At 41.4% G+C, this 21,394-nt stretch overlaps 1 long non-coding RNA gene across 1 annotated transcript in view; it reads left to right on the forward strand.

Moving 5' to 3' along the window:
- Positions 1-21,394, forward strand: part of LOC134475148 (uncharacterized) — a 166,057-nt gene that overhangs the window by 110,550 nt on the left and 34,113 nt on the right. The window contains exons 12-13 of the long non-coding RNA XR_010046110.1: positions 13,255-13,430; positions 15,789-15,856. This is a non-coding gene — a long non-coding RNA (uncharacterized LOC134475148). The remainder of the gene's footprint in view (positions 1-13,254; positions 13,431-15,788; positions 15,857-21,394) is intronic.

The following is a 21,394-nucleotide window of genomic DNA, read 5'->3' on the forward strand; positions in this document are numbered from 1 at the left end:
AAGAAGGGACACCTTGTAGCTGCAGGACAGAGAGGCATTTTTTAGTCTCCCAAGAGCCCTGCCTTGAGTCTGCCCAGCAATGCCTGCCCAGCAGCCCAAGTCCTGTTATCACAGGCAGCAGTCACCAAGCAGCATGGTCTGTGGACAGCAGTGGCGCCATGGGCCTGGGCTGTCTGCAGCAGTCCAGGAAGGAGAACCCCCAACCCTGGGCTTTCCCACAATAGCTGGCTGGTCCTCACCTTTCATTGTCAGTCAGCCACTTTTTTGAGTTAAACCAGTTTTGAAAATTTTCCTTTGGCTTGAAGTTGTATTTTCTGGCTGCTACCTGGCAAAGTTGAATCTCCTGAAGGACTGTCATTTCCTGGGGCAAGAGGGGCAGGCAGCATACTGAGAGGGCTTGCACTGGCAATGAGGTGGGGGCCTTGCCCAGAGAAGGGAGAGTTAAGGACTGGTCTACAGGGCTTTCTGTTTAGTAGTCCCCTCTGCTTCTCTATCTCTTCCAAACCCAAGCTGTTGTGAGTTGGGTTGAAACAGCCCCATGTCCAGGTAGTTACACATGTTTCCAGTGTCTTAGGCACATACTCCATCAGGATGGTTTTCATCTTTTCTGTGCAAAAACCCCTCCTACTAAAACCAAGATGCAGAGGGCTGGGGCTAAAGAGTGTTCAGCCCATGGGGTCTCTGAATTCTGCCTCCCTCCCTCCAGGAACTGTAGGACACAGTGGCTTACTTTCTTTTTTTTCTCAAAGTTCATCAAATTATCCTGCAAAAAAGATAGCAGATATTCATGAGAAGGACTGGAACGTGAATAGCCCATCCCTACCTGTGGCCATTGTGCATTGTGCCTAGGCCCATGGGGGTCAAGAGTGCATAGAAATGGATGAGGACCCAGGTCAGGTTTGGGCTCTGGAGAGGACATACATGAGAGCTGAGGCTGAGGGACTTAAACCCAAAAACCTGTTGAGAGCAGACTGGAAAACTAGGGCCTAAGAAAGGAAAGAATACTAGCCATATGGACTTTGGGGAACCTATATCTCTACCCTCCCTTGCTCATCAGCTGAGGGAGAGACTGAGTTCAGCTCAGCCAAGGCCCTATGCAGCTTTGTGGCAGGGCAGCTTCAGGGTTTGGATAAGAGAGACTCAGGGTCATTTCAGAGGGTCCTTCACTCATGGGCATGATGGACTTGGTGCCAACAGCACACAGGGCCAGGTGTAAGGATCTGACAAGAGTAGGTTAGCTGGGGACTAAGGGTTAATGCCAGGAGCCTTTTGTTTCAAGTCCAATGATCCTGTTCCCACACTTGATACCCCAAGGATCACTCACATCCACATACTCCTCCATCGCAGTGTCCAGCATCACCAAGTCAGTCAGGAATGTGCCAAGGAAGGGGACCAGGCCCTGTGCCATTGGGAGGTAGTGATGATGAGTCCCCACTCCCAGGTCCCACTCGAGGCCTATAAGGTCCCCTGACATTTGATGCACCTCTCTCCTGTCCCTCTCTGGGACACTCACCTACTTTCCTTCAATTCTCTCACTTCTGACTCTTTTCTTATGACATTAAATATCCCTAATAACCTCCATGGCAATTGTTTTTCTTCTTGGATACCAAAACTAGGGTGTTTGCAAAAGACATATTCTGAAGCCTTTTGTAGTTTTGACCTTGGGACAGGGCCTTACTAAAGCACTGAGTTGCCAGGCTGGGCTTGAAGATGTGATCCTTCTACCCCATCTTCCCAGAGTGCCATGAATAACGTCACAGCCCACCATGCATAGATTAAGTGGTAAAAATTGACTTGTATCCCATGGGCCCATATCTGCTCTAAGCAAAGACCCTCTGGGGCTTGGCTCAGGCTGGATGGTCTGGAGGGTCTCCTGCCCTGAGAGCCCTCACACCCACCCTAGCACAGCTCACTCACCTTCTTCTTCTTCCACTGCCTCATCTGGGCTCTCTGAGGGTTGGTCTCCAGGGTGGCCTTCTTGGAGAGCCCCACCTGCCAGGGTCAGGCAGGGTTAGTGACATTTTTCTCTCCTTACAGCCCTGTCCCTCCAAGCAATGCCCTACAGGCCAGTCTCCGGTCAGCTGGTAAAACATCTGTTACCCTCTCAGTCTACTTCTAGATTCAATCCCAGCTTCCATGACTGCTTGGAAAGTCACCCTGGGCATGTGGCCTGGAAATTCTAAACCTGCTCCCCCGTCTCAACATACACCTGCCTCATAGCCTCTCAAAGCACTCAGCTTGTATAATTATCATTGCTCTTAATGTCACCTTTCTGAGGAGGATCCAGGAGGAAGCACATGAACTTGCACTCATTGCCACAGTGTGCTCCCTGCACTAAGCTCTCAAGTTTCCTCTCTCCAAATGAGGAGTCAGGTTCAAGCAGGCCAGTGACTTTCCCAGGACACTATGAGGGCAGCCAGCTGTTCCTGCCAGCTCAAATAAAATCTCAGCTGCTTTTACCATATATTCCAGCAGCACCCCTAATCACCATCCTATCCTCTGAGCTCCTGGAGTGTGTCCAGGTACCCTGCCATGCCCATGCAGAGTGGAAGAGTCAGTGACCTATCATGTGTGAGAAACTCCTTCCTGGCCCAGGCCCCTCAACCTATGGACAAACAGCTAGATCAGAGGTGACATCCAACTTCATCTGGTCCTAGGAATCTGCCAAGGGAGATCTTCTGACACGGTCTCTGAACATCCATTTAGAATGTGGTCTCCTCAAGTGTCATCTATGAAGGACAGGGCAAGGAATTCCCTGGGAAGTGGAGTCTGAGCTCTGCTCACTAAGGATCCGCTATTGAATATGTGAGACCTCAAGTTATTTCTCAGTCATCAGGAGTCAGTGCTGCTGCCAGCTGGGCTCTGAAGTAGAAATCTGAAGACCCATCAGTTCAGGCACAGGGGCAGAGAGAGAAACTACAGCACACCCATGAATCAGTCCCAGCTGCACCCAGTGGGACATGAGCTAAGCTTCCCTTTGTCCACTCATTTCCTAGCATGGCAGCCAGCGACTTGCTGATTCTACCAGTCCACCAACCCTTCCTGCTCACTTAGCCTTTCTGAGAGCCCAGAAGCTTACCAAAACTAGAATTTCATGTGCCCAAAGCCTCCAGCCTCACCAAGGACAAATCGAGCTGCCTTCCTGTGATTCCCAAAGATACAACTGGAATTTCTCAAATTATCAATGAGGAAAAGACAAAGAAATGATAAAACAAATGAGAAATCCATATCTGCCCCCGAACCTCTTCCAAAATTGCTCCTTTCTCTCTTTGAAATGCTTTTAGCCCAGATCCCCTTCTCTACCTTAAGAAGCAGATTCCTGTTCTCTGCAGTGTCTTTTGTGCACAGGTCTGTGAAAAGTTTTGATGTTTTCCTGTTTGAGAGAGAAACCATAAGGAGGAACTGCAGAATAACAGCAGGCATGTGAGTTCAAATTCTTTTCACTTGAGAACCAAAGGAAACCAACTACCTGGATGTGCATTTCTAACTAAGTTAATATAAAACCTATGCAAGCCCAAGGACTGGGATAGGAGCTCTCATTTGATCATCCTGTCCCTCACATTTTAGCTGACCATAGAGTTGTCTGTTTTGACAGTTATGGTTTCAACTGGACAAAGAGTTCAACTGCTGCTTAGTGATCACTTGAAGAAAGACTTTTTATGAACAATTGTGCATTACATTAAGGAACTTGAATCCTGAGAAGGAAACCCTAGCATCAAAGCAGAGAGGGTTAGATATCCCACTTACAAGGTGACTCCTACCCTTAGTGCCCCAGATCTTTCCAGGGCCATGCAGAGGGCAGAAGGTAGATCTAGTCTACCGTATCTGTCACTTATCTACTGCGGTTTCCTTATGAAGATTGGCAGACCCACCTGGACACTTCTCCCCACGTCTCGCTCAAACGATGTATGGGTGCAGACTGCAGAGCAGAGATGATGGCATGCAGTGAGGAGAAGTTCCTCAGTTTCAGACACTCCTAGGAAGGCAAACAACACAGTCATTTCATGTGGGCTTGGGGCAGCTGGAGATCAGCCTGTTGCAGTTTCAGCTGTGTCAGATGGTTTAACCCTTCTCAGTGAGACGATGCCCAGGGTTCCCCACAAGCAACTAACTGAGTGCCAGAATGAAAGTCACTAGGGCTCAAGTTACATAACTGTCATTGGTAACAATTTTAGTGAAAGTCAAAGAAGAAGCTGAGATAGGATGATCACACCCTTCATGCCACATGACATGTGAGTCTAGATCAGGCAGGACCCATGTCAGGCAGGACCAAAGGATTGTACATCTCAGAAAAATCTTTTAAACCTAAGATCTGTTGAATGAGGGGCAGATCGTAGATCTCCAGAGAAATTGTCAGTGCCCTGTCACAGCTTACCCTGGCCACCTTTATCCAGTGCTCCACGGTTTTGGCTCTGTCTGTGGCCCGCATGCCAGGGACACCAAGGCAGGTGGTGATGACACAGTTGGCCACCTGGTTAAACTGGGCGATGGTGGCCCGAACGGTGGGTGCCAGGTGTTCATTTCCCTTTTTATTTCGCTGTGTCCAGATGGAGCCCAGGCAGTCACAGGGCACTACCTTCTTGAACAGCTCCTGTGGACAAATGTCACATGGGCCTAGTCAACCCCAGCTAGAGTTGGCAGTTTCAGCTGGTGACAGGCAGGTGGCTGAGGTCTGAGTTAGACATCATGAGCTCGAGATAAGGACAGAGTTTTGTTCTCTCCCCACTTTTGGAGGCCAACTGAGGAAGACCCAGGACCCAGCAATGATGCAAAAATGAGTTCGAATTCCTCCTTGACCATCCTCAAATTTCCAGCAATAGAAGGTTGTCAGTCCTGTTAGTTCTGAGATTATTTTTTCTTTTCCTAAACTCGTCTGCCCTCTGCTCCTATGTTCACTTGAATGCAAATTTCCTGTGACAACTATGACTAGAGGATGTGTCTGGCTGTCTGATGTAGAAGGTAGTGTACTTCAAATGCCTGCCAAGTGGTAATTGTGGCCATGTGTTCTGGGAAGATGGCTATGTGATGCATACCCCTACGTACATCTGTGTGAACACCCTATTTTGTCATGAGGGCCTGATCTCTGTCCTGCTTCCATTTTTCCAGTCTTAGTTGGACTTCACAATCACTTTGTGAAGCTGCTGTCCTCAGGGCCTCATCTCCATTGCCTTCATCCACATGAGGACAGGGGTAGCTTAGGGGCTAAGGATCAGTAAGGCGTCACAGAACATAGGACATGGAACTGTGGTCTCTCATCGATCCATGTAATCTGGTCAAGGAAAGGTTTGACTGAGATGAGCATGCAGGAGAAGAGGCTGCCCCTACCCTGCCCACTGAGCTCAGCTGCTCACCGCATCCATCCGCGTCAGTTGTTGAGCTACTTTCTTAGGAGAGAGGGCTAAGAGCACCTCCTGCATGGACCCGTCCTCCATTTCAGAAGACAGGCAGGAGGGCTCTACAGCTGGCTTCTGTTGCTCTGCTCTCTCCAGCAGAGGCTTTGACTCTACTGCTGGCTCTGTCTGCAAAGCAGGTTCATGTCGCGGCTGACATGGAGCAGGAGCTAGAAGGGGGAAAGCTTAGCAAGTTAGTCACCTATCAAATGCATAAAAGACACAGCTACTCTTTTGGGAATTCCAATGCCCAGTTGAAACCCATTTACAGTCTTCCAGACTGTGTTGTTTGTGCCTCACCATCTGTTAAAGCAGGCTCCAGGTGTGCTCCACGTGACTTTGCCTGCATGCAGACCTCTGAAACTGTGAGTTTCGGAATGTACGGTGGATGGTACCATTCGGGCCAGTTTTCAAACATGGAAGAAATTGTGCTGGGGAGAAATGAATGAGCAGGAGTCAGAGGCTCAGAGTTGCCTGTTACCCTGTCTCTCCAAGACAAGCTTGTGTTTTGCCTGGTCCTGTCTCTCTGCCTTGAGGAAAGCCCAACCCACCCCCCAGCCCCCTGTGAATGTCCTAGCATTGCTGAGTCTGCCTACAAAGGCAAATTCTAATCCTATGAGTCTCTACTTCATTACAATCATTCTTTCCGAAAGAAACAGTTGCAAAATTCCATGGATTTGATCTCCCAGGTTTGGGCTTCAAGCAAATTTGACAGCAGTCTGTGCATCCCAACTCCAGCCTGGCCCCTGGTTGCTCTGAGTAGGGATGGACATGTTGACATGGCGATCCAGCAGAAATGAAAGCTGCTTTACTCAAGATGAGCCTCCTAGGTACTGGCATTGAAGCTCATTCTCCACTCTCCTATTAAAGGACTCTAACAATTCCACCTACAGCACTATCTGACTCTTACTTCTGACAAGAAAAACCCAAAACCATGTCTCTACCATAGAATCAAAAAATATACCAGGGACTAGGGATTTAGCTCAGCCGCATAAGCGCCTGCCTTGCAAGTAGGCAGTCGTGAGTTCGATCTCAGGTACCGATAAAAAGGAAAAAGACCAATATATATATATACCAGCACCAGGATTCTGTCACTGTCTCTATTACCAAAGTCCTCATATCCATCACTCATTTCTCACCACTCCCTCTGTTCTGAAATTCTTCCCAGTCCTGAGCTGTGTGTTGCAGCCTCTATATTATTGTGTGCAAACAGTAGAATTTGAGCTCAGCAATGGTTTTCTTGGATCCCAGCATTATGCTCTGTGTGCAGAAATGTCACTGGGTAATGTAACTGTTATATAGATGCAGGTTGAGTGAACGAAATCGCTATGTAACTTCTTTTGTATCAGTCATGCTTGGAGGCTCCCCTTTCTGCACCCAGTGGTCCCTTGTTTATTGTGTATCAGGAGAAACACAAGCTAGAAAAAGCCATAAATGTACTTCAGACGTGGAAATCCTGCCTGCTGTTACAAGTTTTTATGCATATTAATGGACATGGGATATGAGGCAGAGAACCTCTTCTCTGGAGACACAGAAAAATACAAACATGAATGAGGACAGCTTGTCCAGCACCCTTTCAGCAGGCCAAGGTAGACGGCACTGGCCTAACACATATTATGGTATGTATCCATACAAAAACCCTGTGAGGTTTGCTCCTTTCCTTTCCTAGTTTTCAGAGGAGCATAGAGAGGAGAGCTGCAGTTGCATTCCCGAAACAGTATGTGATGGTGTGTGTACTGTGCCTTGGCGGGTGCACTCACCTCCCGAAGAGCTTGTGCACAGAGTATGGAACGATGTCAAAGTCCCAGGAGGAGCAAAGAAAGTTGGTAAAGTATGAAATGGGTCTAATTAGGCTTGATGGTACCAAAAACCCAACCAACTTCTCCCATTGTTCTGACTGGAGAGTCTGCGCCCTGCAGGTCACTGCTTCCTTCAAAGTAGACTCAATGTTACCCTGGAGAAAACAAGGAGAAACATATAGCCAGGAGCAACAGCATGAGTCACCAGAAGATTGGGATCCAGAGTTCGGACAAGAAAGACTCAAACATTTATGTTTGTGAATGCAGCGGTGGTGGCGTGGGTGTGTGTTTCCATAGTGAAAACGATTCAAATATTTTCACTCAAAATTCAGAGTTAGGACCAGGGAATGCTAAACAAGTTGTGTCTTTAAGGTAGTCTCTGCTGTGGTTCAGCAGCCCCGGCCTTTATTGATAACTTACATGAAGAGCGTTGTCCAAAATATCCCTACTGTGGAGAGGAGAAAGTAAAAGGTTCTGTATGACAAGTGACTGTTGAGTGGCACACGTGTCAGGACTGAGAATCACCCATAGTGAGTAATGTGTAGACTTCCTCCTAAAATACTTGGAATGTGGGCTGCTGTTGATATAGACTGGAAGGTTCTGGAGTAACCAACTTCCCTCCACATTGATAAGGATGGTGCATGGGACAAAATTCTGGAAAAACTTTTTAACTGAAGCAGTACAGCTGGTTTGCCCTAGATTAGTTTAAGGGGAGCCCTGAGGATCAGTACTGCAACCTTATTTCCCTTCAAAGACACAGAGATTTTGAGATGCAGGGTGGCCTCTGAAGAAACCTTTCTGGGAAGCACTTTGACATGCAGTTTCTGGAACTGTTGTTAAAACTGCCACTTGTGTCATTGTATGTGACAGTGCTGGACACTAAACACCACCTACTAGGACACACAGAGTCACGTCCTGCTCACTGCACATGATTGAGAAGTGCCATCTGGTCCACTCATGGTAAAAAATTAGCTTCTGCCAGAATTTACCTTTCTTAATGGAATATTGTGCAGCCATGGGAGGCCACATCTGATATCTGCTATGGCTACAGGCATAGGTTTTTATTTTCTTTTTTTGGTACTGGGAATTGAGTGACATGTTCTTGATGTGACACTATTGAGAAATGTGCAGAGCAGCTTAGCAAAGTTTATATTTTTGTGAGTGTACATAACTCATTTGTTTGTGGAACCCTCCTGGTAAGAGTTTGGATGTGTAGAAGGCCCAGAAAGGTATTGGAGTTGATTGCACATGGGATACTTGGAGCAGTTAAGTAAACACTACATCAAACCAAGTTGTCCATATCTTGATTTAGAGGGAAATGATTCAGAACATACTTGCTCTGATTCTACAAATGCATGATATGAAACTTTATACCTATTTAAGTGAACAAGGGTTATAAGGAAGACCAGATTCCTTTGGCAATGGGACTACAGGTCATTTCTATGGTCAAGCCCTAAGCCATGACCCGGGGAAGTTATCTTTCTTTGATCTTAGTGCTGGTCAGCATGAGTTCTCACCTGTACAGACCCTTGTGTGCTCACTTGCACCCTAGACCAGCACTGGCCACTGTTGGAGTTTTCATGCTCCTGCTCTGGGTTGATGGAGACCGAGTTGCCACATGGTGTGCTGATGATCTGCACAGAGCTCTGCCAAGAGAGTACCTGACATTTGAGCCACAAGTTATCATTCACTCCTCCTGGCCATCCCCACACAGCGCCCTCATAGAAAAATCTCTCCACGTTAGGCGGCATAGGGCGGTATATGTATAATCTTGAGACAGAGAGGTGCGAGAGGACAGCTTGAATCAGTTGATTAACCTCCCATCAGATAAACTGATCCCCAATAATCCCGTAACTATAGACCTTCGATGCCTGTCATACTTCCAACCATGAAGTAGGAAATAGGAAGTGGACAGGTCAAAGTTGGGACACTTTAAATCTCCCCCTGTTTGGGTCAACCCCTGCACATCCCCCCAAATCCATTGGTGAATGACTGCCCTTAAGAGGCTGGCATTGGCATGGGGTTATCTCTCTTACTTGTCGGCTCCTCCTGAACATTAGCTTGAAACATCCACAGTGAGGTGGGAACCAAGATCTGAAAAGGCTCTGGTTCCTGTGCCTTTTGCGGCTAGAACTTTGGAAACCAGGAAAACAGCAAAAGCTCATCTTCTACTCTTGAATGTCTCCCTCCAAGTGATCAGGGCAGGAGATAGATTCAAAAGTGTGGAGGCTTGGTTACCAGAGTTCCAAGCCTTGTTGGGTTCTATCACCGAGGTCATGAGGTCATTTCTTCAAAATTCCATTACAGTTAGGATGAGGAAGGGGATGAATGTTAGGGTGAGGGAACAAGATGGCGTTTGGGTTGAGGTTTGTTGGGATGTAGTGGAGGTTTAACATGAGATTTGCACTGTGTTATGGCTGAGAATGAGAGATGAAGTGTTAGAAATTAGGTTCCAGGTTTTTGAAAAGTATTTCCTTCTTAGTACATCCTTGCAGTAGCTGTAGTTACACACAGTGGGGAGTAGGTGCACATTCACCGTAGAGTTGTTTTGTAATCCCCTTCCCTCTTCCTCTTCTAAATCCCTTTTGCTTGATTTCATTAATGTTATTAAACTCATCTCATGCATAAAACACACAGTGCTCACATTCACTTAGCAGATTAAATTCCTGCACATGGCATATCTTTATTCTCTTTATTTTCCGTTATGTGTAGATAGTACATTTTCTTTACACAGTCACCAGTGGATACACAGATGGCTTCCTTGATTTTGCTCTTAAGACCATGCTGCTATAAACCTTGGCTCTTTCTGTTACTCAGGATTTGGGTAGGGATTAGCATTGTAATTGAGTTTAGGGTTTGGGTTTAGGGAGATAAAGATCTAAGGGGGATGTGGGACATTTTCTTGTTATTGAGAATAAATAAGCAACAGTCCCAATTTATGAGGAGATGTTTATTTGAGCTAATGGTTTTTTAAGGGTTCAGTTTTGTTTGGGGGAATAAGTAAAGGAGGTGTATGGTGCAGAGTCAGCTTTGGGATTGGAATGAGGGCTAGCTTAGGCCCACGTTTAGGGCTACAGTAAGTGCTAAAGGTATTAAATATAGTGTTAGGGGCAGTGGTTAGTGGTTAGGATTAGATTTCAAAAACAGAGTTCGGGTTCAGATTAGGAATTAGGGCAGGTTTTAGTGATTAGTCTTGGGGATCAGTGTGAGTTTCCAGTTGGGAGTTAAGGTTAGGGTTACATTTATGATTAATACTGCAGGATACAGGTCCAGTTGGGATAATATCAGTGTCAGAGCTGGGGTCATATTTAGGGTTCAAGTTAGGGTTAAGGTAAAGTTTAGTGTTTAGGTTTTGACATTGGTTGAGTTTAATCTGTGTTTATAGAAGCAGATTTAGGGATAGGATGAATGGTGGAGGACTATGGTTAGTTTTCATCTCTTTTGTTTTAGAGTGAGGGGTGGGATTAGGAATCAGAGTGGGTGATGTTGTCAGTGTTATTGTAGGGTATTGTCAGTGTTAGGGTAGGGGAGCATGAGTAATAGGTTTGGGGTTACTGCTCATTTATGCTTAGCTCATTGCTTAGTTTTAGTGTTATAGTCAGAGTCTTAGGGTTATAAAGTTAGGGTTAGTGTTATGTTAGAGTTAGGATTATTTTCTAATAGGATGAATCTTTGGGGAGGGTTAGTTCCTGATAATTGTTGGGTTATATATAGGGGTCGGTGTACTGGGAAGATGAGGTTTATGCAGAAAAAGAACAGATGTGAAAAACAACAACAACAACAAAATGAAACCATAAAAACAAAGAATTTTCCTGGATGTAAAGGATGTAGCATTCAGTTAAGGACATTATCCAACTGGATAGAAGAGCCATTCCAAGCCAAGTACTTTCTAAAAGAGATGAACTTCATATGTACATGAAAATTTAAAAACAGTAAATCAATGTGGAAACATTCCAAAAAGGAGTAAGAATCACAATGCAAATACCATAATTAGAAGTGCTGTAACGGCTGTATTGATATCAGTTGAAACAGAGTTAAAGAGAAAGACTGTGAGCATACGAAGTATTACATTTAGTAAAGAAGATCCACAGATATCAGTGGGTAAGATGTGCCACTTGATTCGAGGAAAAATGTGATATCATGTAGGAGAGCAACTCAATAAATGAAAAGCCTTTTTGGTAGCTAGATATTATTATGGAAAATGTCCTACATCTGTACTCCTGAGATAATATTGAAGCCTGCACAAATATTTTAGGAAAATATTCTTTTTGTCCTGTATGTTTTAAGAGTACTTTTGTACTGTATATAAAGGAAGCTCTAGAGGCAGAAATAGTTTACAGAATGAAAAGTACCATAATAATTTAAAGATGAAACGAGCAAAACTCTGAAAATTTAAACCTTTTTCAGAAATACACATTTGCAAAAAAATGAGGTATGAGCAGCAGTGTGCAGAAAATGGTAGTGGTGAGCTTTTCTGTTGTGTCTTCTAGGACTTGGGCAGTAAGGAAGGTGCTATTGTTAAGTGACTCAGAGAAGCAGATATCAAGGAAAACAGTAAAACATGAGTAAGCACAAGGTTTCCCATAGCAGGAGGAGAGAGCCCCCCACCTGCTGGAGAATCCAACCCTTTCAGTTGGTTCAATTTTATGAGTGGAATGAGGTTTTGGGAAAGTTATTTTCCACTTAGATCAAACCTTGAAAACTGCTAAGATGTAGTCTTAAAAATCTGTGAGAATTTAAAGAATGTGATGGATGCCTGTGCTTTAGAGGACATAATGAAATGGGAACTAATTCACCCCCGTGACCATCTCAGTGATGGCATCAGGAATTTGAGCACATTATCATTGGTATCCAAACCATATAGCATGATTTATTTGTTACACATTGCAGAACCTGGAATCAGGTAGCAGTGAGCCTGTGGAAAACCATCTGAGTTTACCTGATCATGGTTTTCCTTTAGATAAGGTGATGTTTGTTTAAGCCATTCAGATACAGTGATATTATCTATGATTGCAACTATGGGAGTGTCATGGTAGGGAAGTGAAATGTTCCATAAAACTAAAGGTTTTGTTGAGAGTCGATGGGGTTTTTGGAAAATGATCAGATAATCAAGGCAGCAAGAATAGGTGGATGTCATTATAGGCAGGTGATGGATAAAGGCAATAGCCTTATTGGGTCATGGGGGTGAACATGAGGCATATATGTGTTCCCCGAATTTTTCCTGTCTGACTCCTGGACTCTTCTTTGGTGCCTGGTTGCCATGCTGAGACACTTTCCTCTTCCTGGCCTTTTCTGCTCTTTCTGACTTCCTGCAGGTCTAAAGTGAGAAAAGGTAGGCCATGGACTGCAACCTGTGGATTGTGAACCAAAATAAGCTTTTTGTCTTTCAAATTGTTTATGTCAGGTTCTCACACAACTAGTGACATTTTAAAATCTAAGGAAATTTTATGCAATTTGTACTTGTGAAAAATAATAGCATTTTATTTTTTAACTTGAATTAGAAATATTATTACAGATATTTAATAGAGTGACACTCTATTTATATTTAGATTAATCTATCTTTTATTCATGTTAGCATTAAATTGTGTTTATACCTTTGAAAATGACTGTATGCATGTTTTTCAATGAATTCTAGTTTTATGCAGCTCACTCAGTTTTCTCATATAAGACATAACTATCACATGTAATTCTTGTTGATTTATGTTTTCATCAGTAAAATATTCTATAAATATGCAGAAATTTTTGCAAATCTTTCTAACATACTACCCAATATCTTATTTTTTCATTTTGTTTTGACCTTTTTGTTAATTCATTTAGCAATAAAATATTCTCTCATTTGGATGAATGCATAAACCTGTTAGAAGTTTTTATAATAGGGTTAGTTCTTCTTTAGTTCATCCATGTGTATACAGATCTGGGTTTGGGTTACTACTGAGGGCAGTAAATCGGTGTCACTGGAAACATTTAAATCAGAGCTAAACAACCAGGCCATTGGGATTTTATATGTAGAAGTAAATGAGGATTTTGTTCAGGGAGATTCTCAAAGATCCTTCTCCTGCCCACAGTTCTGGTGAATGTGATGGCTGTGTGGCTTCTCCAGGTGTCCATGCACTGTAGAAGAAGAGCTGAGCTTCCTAGGAATGCTGCGTTCCGCTTCTCCAAAGACCCCACTGTTCTGCTGTCATTCATCATATGCTATCAGGTGTTGGTTGGAGCTGGTTGGGCATTTATCCAGGTATTGGTGAGTAAGAGTGGTTTTGAGTGCTCCTTCTACTTGTGTAAAACATATAAACATAAATGTAGATCATGTAAACAATTAATTATCATATGTCAGGAGAGAGAAGAAAATGAATGACTCAGAGATCTCAAAGTGTAATACATTTTATGCACCAGTAGAAGATGTAAAACGTTCATTGCAGAGGGGCAGAAATATAAGAATAGGGAATGAAAAAGTAATTTTTAAAAGACCAAGGATAACTCAGCATTTATTATATTGTATAATTCATCTAGTTATTTAAATGCATTACATAAATTCATTCTCTCAGCAACTCTGAAAAGCCGCTATGCATCATTAACTCTTTCTTACATCTGAAAACAACACTGGATATGTAGTAAGTTCCATGAAGTCAACAGCCATTGAGTAGCAGACCTGGGTCTGACTTACAGGGTCCATTTCACTTTGTTGCCTTCTGCATATATTTGATTTGGTAAAAGGAAATTCAAATTTCATGCAATTTTCTTTTTCCCATTCTGTCTGTTATGGCCAGGGAAATAGCCTTTTAGTTTCTCTGATCTTTGAAGGCTTGGAAGTGAACAATGTAGATATTTCTTAGGTAATTCTGTTGCATAACTGAGCAGCTATAGCTCAACTCAGTCCACAATTAAGAGTCATGGATCCACTAGGGAGGGAAAGAGAAAGCACTGTACAACTCAGGGGTTACACAGCAGGAGCATATGTGTGTGTCTTTTCATTGGTTGGATGAATATGTACTGAATTGCACGAGTGAGTGTAATCAGTGTAAACAAACAAAGTCAAACCCAGACAAAACAAAACGCAAGGAAACAGCATCTGCTCCCTAAACTTCCAGAGAGAAAAGGTGCATCTGCCTAAATTGGTTTATTGCTTGTTTTTTTCTTAGGGTTGCAGCCATTTGTCAAAGATATTCCCCTAAATCCAGGGATTTAAAAGTGGTGAAAGTCTTGTATCTTGGTTTGAATTTCCACATAGAATATAATCAATCACAGCAAAGAATGGGATCCCAGTAATACAAAACTTATCCCAGGAGTTTATTAAATACTTATATTAGCTACTGTTCAGTTCTTTCTCCTGCTGTGAATGTGCAGATCATTTCATACATTAGGGCAATCAGGAAACAGAATGAAGATAATTGCAGGGGGAAAATTATTGGAAGAATTTATTTCTGATAAAGAAATTATATCCATAATACACAAAGAAATTTAAAAACTCAATAATAAGAAAAGAAATCATGAAATCAAAATCCATTCTTTTTTTTTTTTGGTACTGTGATTAAACTCATGCCTGCATGCTTGCAAGGGCAGGCACTTATGCCATTGAGCTAAGTCCTAGGCCCGAAACCATGCAATTAAGAACAGGTTTGAGATATGTGGTGAAGGAGGTGTATGAGCACCAAGTAGATGCATTAAAGTTTCAGATGAACGTATACTCATAACTTCAAAGATATTCAATGCTTATCTCATGGCACTGATGCATTGCAGATTATCTCTAACCTCCTGGGAAAAACGATTTCATTTCCACAGTACATCACTCACTAAGGCCCTGCGATGAAATCCAAAGTCAGGGTTTGAGTAAGAGAAAAAAGAAAAAAACCTTAATATTTGCAGTTTTGTGTAGCTAATGTTCTTCCTGGCTGACATCTGAAGAAACGGCAGAATGTTGAGAAAGTGTGTAGGAACAATTGTGTGTAACAGAATTATTTAACGGGGCCAGCAAAATATTTTTTTGGTGGAAATAAAAACATAAGAAAGCATTGCAGGTTTCTGTGGCTTGAGTTTTCAAGTCTATACGGAAGGAATAGGAGAGCCAGAGCATGTTTGACAGTGACAGAGAAATAGCATGCAGCTACTGACAAGCAAAAGAAAAACACACACACACATGATTTTCAGTTTGCAGTTGCCAGCGATGGATGAAGTGAGTGTTAAATGTCCATGAATCAAGGGATAAATTGCTGGTAAAAGGAACAGGAGAATGATGCACAGCTCAGGATTCTCTTTGAATCCCTCAGTCTGAATACAGTAACTTCCCTGATACTCTTTATGGTGAAATCTCAGAGAACAAAATGGAAGATAGCCAAAACTTACAGTTTATCCTTTTATCAAATTGTGATGACCACCGTGATCGTCAAGGGTATGAACAATGTCCATGTGTATTTGTGTGTGTACGGTGTGTGTGTGTGTGTGTGTGTGTGTGTGTGTGTGCGCAGGGTGTGTGTACATGTGTGTATTCTAGCACATGGATTTTATGAAATTCCTTTCCTCTTCATAAAATAGAATGAACCAAATGTTGAACGTGGCAAACATTTATCTTCTAGTGTTAGACTCCTGCTTGTCCTTCCTTCAGGTTATCTTCACCGTCAGGAGAAGGAACACACAGGCACAACTAGGAGACCCATGTCTACCTCTGCAAATGTAAGTTCAGTATTTTTTCTGCTTTGTGTTTGCCAGAAGACAGTTGGTGCTTACTTCCTATGCATGACTTTCTTTCCTTGTGACTGGGACAAAGCAGTTGACAGCAGAGAAGTGGTAAAGTTTGCTATGTTTCACAGTGTCAGTCCCTGGTGAGCTGGTTGCAAGCTAGAAACAGGGTAATGGAGGGCATCGTGGAAGAAAGGCTGCTCTCCTCATGAAGACCAGGAAGCAGGGGGAGAAGGGAGGAGCCAGAGAGAGACATCCATTCCCCCAGGTTCATGGGCCCAGTGGTCAGGCTCCTAGCTATAAGTATCTCTGTGATTTCCTCACATTCTAAAAGCCCAGCCTATAAGTGTAAGAGATGTTAAGAGGGTATTCCAGATCTCAACCATTATTATTCAAAGATTAACTAAAGTACAGGTTACATAGATGAAGTGACCATATTTGTGTGAATTTACTAGACTGTGTTAATTTGATACATGCATGTGGATAGCTATTAACTCAGCTGTGATAGCATATATATCAAAATACACCTTTATCATTCCTTTGCAGTATATAACTTGTAATCTCTTTCACTGTTTGATAAATGATATGGAATATGTGAAAAATAGTACTCAATTCCAATATTTGAACATTTTATTATTCTAATTTTATTGATTGAATTTATTTTTGTCTCTACTGCTAATTTTACTAGCTCCCTTTCTTAAATTCCGTGTGCTTCACAGTGCTAAAATACAATTCCATTTACTCTGAGGGTGTCACTTTACTTTTCACTTTTGTATTTTAGTTGGTTTTCTCTTATTCTTTCATATTGCATCAGTAAAGTGAGTTTTCCCCTTTAATAGGTGAATGCAATATGATTTTCTGAATTATTTTTAAAATATATATTAGGTAACATTATTATACATCTGAAATGTTAATTTCATATTCTACTCTGGCCTATTCCACTTCTCATCACTTCTCATTTTTATTCTCTGTGTCATTAATCTAGCGCATCCAGTATGTCCTATGATTCTGATACTATAACTTGTGATTCATCTTAAATTGAGAATTTCAGTTGAATTTTTTTCAGTTGTATTTCTAATAAGTCTATTTGTGCATTGACTTCTAGGAATTCTTAGTTTATTTTCCCTAATTCTCTTTTTCTACTGCAGCAGTGTATCATATGTTGCATAATGATTTCCTCTTGGAATCATTCAGTTCTCTATTGTATCTTATTTGACCTCATTAAATAATAAATTATTTGATTAATTCAGCTCCTTATTTGTATCATCTTTAATGTAATTGATTGTTTTCAGTATTCTGGTTTCAAATTCTTTGATATTTCAATTGTGATATCAGTAGAATTGGTTTTAGAGAACTGCAAATATTGGGAATCTGTTTTCTTGGCTTTCTGATGAATCTAGTGTGTGTGAGTTTATGTGTCTGTGAGAGACAGACAGAGAGAGAGACAGAGAGACAGAGAGAGAGACAGAGAGACAGAGACAGAGACAGAGACAGAGAAAGAATGTGTGTGAGTGTAATATGTTGAAGTTTGAGGATCACTGGGGTTGGAGAGTGAAAGACCTATTGTGCATAAACCTTTTGAGGAAGTGCCTTATTCATTGTGATGTTTCTTAGGCTGTCAGGGTCCCAGCAGGAAACAATGCAGTCAACCCTTTGTTCTCCAATTTGGCACTAGATTGAGCTCTTAGCACTGTTTCTGAGGACAGAGTAACCACCAAGTATATCGGTATCTGAAAAATAATCCATAAATTCACGTGTAATTTAAAACTTCTTTGAACTATTCTCCAAGTGTTTCATTCCTCAGGAACTGACAGAGGAAGTAATAATTTGGGACCTACTAGGGGAGCAGTAGGCTTTAATGAGAATATTCTTGTATAACAGAAATGAGGGATGGAGTATGTGAGAGACTATGAAAAGAGAAGGAACAAACAAGGGAAGTGAATTTGAATGAAATGTGAGAAAAACATAATGAGATTATCCCAGTGAATGAGCAAGCAGGTGCATGTGTCTGACAGGCTGGCAGGCAGAGGAAAGGGGTCTGTAGGCAGACAAAGGCCTCTTCAGGCTTCCTGGCTAATCCTGACAGGAGCCAGGTAAAGCTTTATTGGAGGGAACATTAAGAGTAAGGCGGGGCTGAAATACAGAGCAGTAGTTAGAGTCAAACTTGGGCAGATGCAGAAACCAGGCAGCCTGCCACTGAGAGAGCTCACCTTACTCTGAAAGCCTTCTCTTGTCACCGTCAAATACATATGAGAATAAATAATGTAATCATGTTGTTCAACTACATGCACTCTTGTTAGTGTTTATCTAACAGCATCATCAGTCATTTGAATAAGAGTTATAGTTGATATAGTAAACACCATTCATGAATATGTGAGCATTTACCCTAGGTATAGGAAGTTATGAAAAGTACTCCGTATAATACTGGAAATACACTCGCATGCACACACACACACACATACACACACACACACACACACACACACACACGTATCCACACAGAAAATGTGATACTTAGAATCCTGCAAGAGGATCAGCAATCCTACAAGTGGTACTTCAGATTAGGAAGTAATTGTGAACTTGAAAAAGAAACAACAAACCGCTAATGAGAAATAACATTAAGAAAAAGGAATGAACAGAAGTCTAGAGTAACTTCAGGACACTATGAAGTAATCTGAGAAAACTGAGCCATCAACAGTTAATACTGATTTCGCAATAAGAAACTGAAGAAGCCATTGGCTATGCAGTTCAAAGCATCCTGGGAAGGACAACTCTAGAAGAGTCCTCAGTATGTGCACAGAAGGAATACTAAATGCAAAAATTTTAAATTCAGTGTGAAAACACTGCATAATAATAACTTTAAAGTACTAAAGAAAACTTATACTATTGCAATTATAACTTTCAGCCACATATAATAATAACATTTATGAGAAAATAAAGAATTGGGGAAGATTGATTTATATTATGCAAAGTTTCTCATGCAGGAGGTTGTTCAATAAGGGTTGACCTATATAGTCCATGTTTACTGTTTTCCATCACCTGAGTTCAATCTCCAACACCAAAAGAGAAGTTATTTCATATATCATTATGAATACATGAAATTATTTCATATATTAAAGTGACCTTAATATATCATGAATTTTAAAATAAAAGGTCATTACTGCATGAAAAAAGCAAATATATCAAGAATAAAGATATCACCAAATCTTCAAAAAACTTAAAATGGAAAGTAAAATATAGTTTCCTGTTAATGAGTTTGATGATGAAAAAGCAAAATTCTTTAAAGGTACATTAGAAAAAGAGAGATAATAAGAGTAATTGCCTACTTCATAAGTGCAGTAATTTTATGAGAATTATTCATAGGAATGAAATATTAGTAGTAGTTTTTCCTTTGTAAAGCAAATTCTCACCTACCCTTCCCACTGGAATGATGGACAACAGATTGCATGCACTCTCTTTTCATGTGAAAGATGCTAATAAGAGTATTTAAGAAGAAAAAGATAGGGCATCCTGGGCACTGAATTACTTGCCCAAAGCAGGCAAATTGAAAATAACTTGAGCAATAGGATAAGTATGAAGCAGCAGGAAAATCAGTGACAGCCATCAACGCTGTTTTATGTCAGACGAGTCTATTTCTGAAAATTATATTGTGCTAGGAAAGCTGTTTGCTGGTGTGATTAGCCTGCCTGTAATCAGGCACCATCTGATAAGTGTTCTCTCCACTGACCTCTGTTTTAGTAAATGTAACGGCAGTATTACTTTCTACTCATTAATTATTCGGATGCAAAAACGTGTTCATAATTTGTTGCACAGCATTGTAGTTTTTTAAAAATCATATTGTATTTCATAGCACATTGACCTTACAGCAAGAGAGACAGCATGATATCTTCAATTATTTCAGAAATAATTTCCATTTTGTGATATGTGTAGTGATATAAGAAATGAGTGGGCAAAAGGAAATAGTTCAGATGTTCCTTCTAGCCAGTAGATTGTATTATGCTTACTTTCTAACATGATATAAATGCTTTGTACCCTGTGTAATAAAGGACATAACATATACCTAATTTATTTAGAATTATAAAGTTTCCTGAATTTATATATTATTTGCAATATCAGATTCTATTGATGTGTTTCATACCCAAAACCAACAGCAAACTTCCAAACTCATACACATACATAAAAATGAATGTAAGAGTGCTGGGGTGTAGCTCAGGGGCACAAGTGCCTGCCTGTCAAGTGTGAGCTCTTGAGTTTGATTTCCAGTACCAAAAAAAAAAAAAATCATGTAAGGAAGAAATCACATGTAGTAAACATAACTGAAAAAAGACAACAGCATGTAAATGTATGAAACTGAAGACTTTTATGTTTTGAGAGATGAGCCCGAACATTTTAAATAATACATACATACATATTAAATTATTAATTAAATTGCAAAGAAAAACAACTAGAAATATGTACAAAGATAGCATTCATAAAATGTAGATACAAACAAATAATAAATGATAATTTTCTATAACATTCATGTAGAACAGTGTGTGATTTTGTCACTAACTCAGAAATATGAGCAATAAAATAGAATGTAAAATATACAAATGAATTCATCAAAAGTTTTGAATTAGTAAAAGACTGATAAACGTCAGTCCAAATAGAGTTTTTGTATTTTACTTTGGATATGCAAAGTACAAATATAAAGTGTATTCAATATTAAGACATACTAGCTTCCTAAACTTAACAGTTTAATTTAATTTAATATTTAACTAATATTTAACTAATTTAATATTTAACTTTATTTAGAATGCAAAGTGGATAACTTCTTTTTTTTTTTTTTTTTTTTTTTTGTCTTTTTCCTTTTTATCGGTACCAGGGATCGAACTCAGACTGCCTGCTTCCAAGGCAGGTGCTTATGCAGCTGAGCTAAATCCCCAGCCCTGCAAAGTGGATAACTTCTTATCTTTTTTAAAACTTTGTAGGTTTTGTGTTTATACATTAACAAAACAGTGCTATTGCCCTACACGTTTGACATCAATCTTCTGCCATATTCTGTCATTCCAAAGTGTGGGTGAGGTGATCACTCAAAGCGAGAGACCTGCTCCTGTCCACACTCTGGCAGGAGCTCATATGCAGATCTCATGGAGTGCTGAGGCCACCTGCACATGCTGGTCTGGGCAGTCAGTTGCCTCTAAGATTTATGATTGTTTCTTGGCAGTGAGTGTGTTGCTGGCATGCTTGGATCGGGGTTCCCGAAGAAGGGACACCTTGTAGCTGCAGGACAGAGAGGCATTTTTTAGTCTCCCAAGAGCCCTGCCTTGAGTCTGCCCAGCAATGCCTGCCCAGCAGCCCAAGTCCTGTTATCACAGGCAGCAGTCACCAAGCAGCATGGTCTGTGGACAGCAGTGGCGCCATGGGCCTGGGCTGTCTGCAGCAGTCCAGGAAGGAGAACCCCCAACCCTGGGCTTTCCCACAATAGCTGGCTGGTCCTCACCTTTCATTGTCAGTCAGCCACTTTTTTGAGTTAAACCAGTTTTGAAAATT

Source organism: Cavia porcellus, unplaced genomic scaffold, assembly GCF_034190915.1.
Source record: "Cavia porcellus strain 051 isolate PalLab524CR breed Dunkin Hartley unplaced genomic scaffold, mCavPor4.1 scaffold_136, whole genome shotgun sequence".
Classification (NCBI taxonomy): Eukaryota; Metazoa; Chordata; class Mammalia; order Rodentia; family Caviidae; genus Cavia; species Cavia porcellus.